General features: G+C 43.6%; 2 non-coding genes across 2 annotated transcripts; both read left to right on the forward strand.

The window, feature by feature from the left end:
- Positions 1-1,399: 1,399 nt before the first annotated feature.
- Positions 1,400-1,472, forward strand: trnak-cuu (transfer RNA lysine (anticodon CUU)). The gene has a single exon. It is a non-coding gene; the product is annotated as a tRNA-Lys (tRNA).
- A 197-nt stretch (positions 1,473-1,669) lies between these two features.
- On the forward strand, positions 1,670-1,742 carry trnak-cuu (transfer RNA lysine (anticodon CUU)). The gene has a single exon. It is a non-coding gene; the product is annotated as a tRNA-Lys (tRNA).
- Positions 1,743-3,318: the final 1,576 nt, after the last annotated feature.

Below are 3,318 nucleotides of genomic sequence, written 5' to 3' on the forward strand. Positions count from 1 at the left end.
TAATGATTAAATTTAAGAAACGGGTCATAAACCGACATTTCCAGAGGAAACAGTAACCTGAACACAGCACCTTAGCCCGCTCGACCATCCTGGCTATTTAGTGCTGCATGTGGCCACCTGCAGGTTGATTTTGAACTTTTGCGTCCTGTCACATGAAATAACTGAGGGCAGCAGGCGTACCTCTGCCTGACACCGGGGAAACAGTGAGACAGAGCTTGGAGCAAGGGTCTGGTTATTGCCAAACAGAAAAGGAAATAATAATTCTGGAAGAAAAATATCAAGAGAACAGTGACGCCGAAGTGATTTGAACGCACAGCCTTCAGATTTGGAGTCAGACACACTACCGTTGCACCATGAGACCTGCACAATGATTGCAGATGTTCGTCTATATGAAGGTTCTGCAATACAAGGGGCTTTAAAATCCCCGGCTTTCCCACCAGGTATCTCAAGCAGCGCTCACCTGACAGGCACCGTATGGTTTCTTCTTAAACATTTCTCTTGCTTTTACGGGAAACCATCATTAATTAACCTCTCACCTTCTGTTGCACAATCAAACAAATGCTAACTCAGGGACACTCCATACTTCAATCATTTGTCCTCTGCTTTGCATCTTAACTCGAAAACCATATCCCATTTTACTCACTGTATTTTAGCTTTCTGGTTCAAAGTCTTCAGGGATCTGGGGCAACTTTTATCAAATTTAACAGCACCGGTTATTCCTATCGTGCACACAAAATACAATCAGTAGTGAAGATAAAATCCCACTGTGCGTATTTGCAGATTCAACGCAATATGATTTCAAATAGAGTGAAAGAATTTTACACTGAAAACATTTGGAAGTGTTACTTGTATTTGTGTCTTTAATTAAACTTTGTGACGTCTGACTCCCGTCCATGCCACTGCTGAATAAGAAAGGAGGGTTTGACGTTGACCAGACTGCACTGCCCCTGATATTTGTCAGCTCATCCTTTATATTCAGTGGTTTCTCGCCCTTTGATGGGCTGCAGTATCGCGGATATCACGTTGGCCTCACACGGAAAAGGTCCCCGGTGGATCCGTTTTCTCTCAGTCAAAGTTATCCATTTATTGAAGTGAAATAAAGAGCAATTAAGGAATAAGGGAGCCGTTTTGCCAGGAGAATAAATAGCAACTAAAAACAGCAAATGCTGGAAATCTCAGCAGGTCAGGCAGCATTTGCCGGGAGACGAAACTCGCCTCCGATTGTTCATCCACAGAAAGTTTAAAAATAATGTTTCTGCCCGGGATTGAACCAGGAACCTTTTGCCTGTGAAGCAAATATGACAAACACTGCACAAGTTTCAACTCAAGTTTCAACATCTGGGGCGGAGCCGACAGGCGCCTGGCTGCAATAAGCGATAAAAACGGGTGTTGGACAAAAGCCCGGCTAGCTCAGTCGGTAGAGTATGAGACTCTTAATCTCAGGGTCGTGTGTCCGAGCCCCACGTTGGGTGATTACATTTCTTTTAATTTAATGCAGCTTTCATGGAAAAACATCATCAATTAACCCACAATCTTCTTTTGCACAATTAATGAAATGCTTACTGAAGGAAGTCCATAATTCAAGTCTGTGAGATACTCAATCATGATTTCAATAATCATTAATCCACCCACAACATTTGACATACGTCAAGGATCCCAAATTTGCCAAGCCCGACTAGCTCAGTCGGTAGAGCATGAGACTCTTATTTTCAGGGTCGTGTGTTCAAGCCCCACATTGGGCGAATAAGTTTTGTTAAAATTTTATGTTGCTTTCACGGGAAAACATCAATAATTAACTGATCAATTGGAGAGGCTGGGTCCGTTTCCTTTGGAACAGAGTATTTGTCCTCCAGGATCGATAGTTTCCTTGCTGAATCACAATAACCAGACCCGATATCTCCCTCTGGATGTTCGCGGGTCTCTCGTACATTCCCAGTCGTGTGATCGCCCATTTTCTGTTCTCCAATTCAATCCATATGGACTCGTTCCAAAATCAGTCTATCTCCACCTTAAATATATTCAATGACCCAGCCTCCACAGCTCTCTGGGGCAGAGAGCTCCAAAGATTCATCACCCTCTGAGAGAAGAAATTCCTCCTCATCTCCGTTGTAATTGGGCGACCCTTAAATGTTCAGGGAATAAAGGGTTATGGGGAGCAGCCATGATCGTATTGAATGGTGGAGCAGGCTCGAGGGACCATATGGCCTACTCCTGCTCCGACCTCTTATGTTCTTATGACATCTTTTTCTGAAACTGTGCCGCCAAGTTCTAGATTCCCCTACAAGGGGAAACATAGAAACATAGAAAATAGGTGCAGTAGTAGGACATTCGGCCCTTCGAGCCTGCACCGCCATTCACTGTGATCATAGCTGATCATTCCCTCAGTACCCCTTTCCTGCTTTCTCTCCATACCCCTTGATCCTTTTAGCCATAAGGGAAATATCTAACTCCTTTTTGAATGTGTGGGTTAATTCCCGTGAAAGTAACATAAAAGTTTAAGGAAAATAATTCACGCAAGGTGGGGCTCGAACGCATGACCTTAAAATTAAAAATCTCATGCTCTACTGACTGAGCTAGCCAGGCTTACCCACATTTCCTTTTCAATGGAGACGCCCAGGATGTTGATGTGTATTAGTCAAAGGAACATAAGAAATAGGTGAGGAGTCGGCCATACGGCCCCTCGAGCCTGCTCCACCATTTAATAAGATCATGGCTGATCCGATCATGGACTCAGCTCCACTTCCCCGCCCGCTTTCCATAACACCTTAACACCTTATTGTTTAAGAAACTGTCTATTTCTGTCCTAAATATATTCAATGTCCCAGCTTCCACAGCTCTTTGGGATAGTGAATTCCACAGATTTACAACCCTCTGATAAAAGAAATTCCTCCTCATCTCAGTTTTAAATGGGCGGCCCCTTATTCTAAGATCATGCACCTAGTTCTAGTCTCCCCCATCGATGGAAACATCCTCTCTGCATCAACTGTTAGTGAAAATAAATGCACATAGACTCTGGTAAGGTAAGAGAGACAACTTTATTGCTAACAGAGCTCTGGGAGAAGAGTTCAGATCCAGCGATCTCCCCGAGTGCCTTGTGCCGCGCGGTTATAAGCAGTTTACAGTGGGCGGAATACAATCATTTAAATTCATCTATATACAACCAATCGATCCATATGGCAACGCAATTCATTTACATTAAACTTTTTAGTCCGAGTGAAACCTGACAGCATGGTGCGAGTTTGGGGGCCCTTCCTCTTTATCTTATTTCGTGGTTAGTTATTCTGTTGCAAAGCTTTCAATGAAACAGTGGCCTGCACC

Source organism: Pristiophorus japonicus, chromosome 25 (assembly GCF_044704955.1).
Source record: "Pristiophorus japonicus isolate sPriJap1 chromosome 25, sPriJap1.hap1, whole genome shotgun sequence".
Lineage (NCBI taxonomy): Eukaryota > Metazoa > Chordata > Chondrichthyes > Pristiophoridae > Pristiophorus > Pristiophorus japonicus.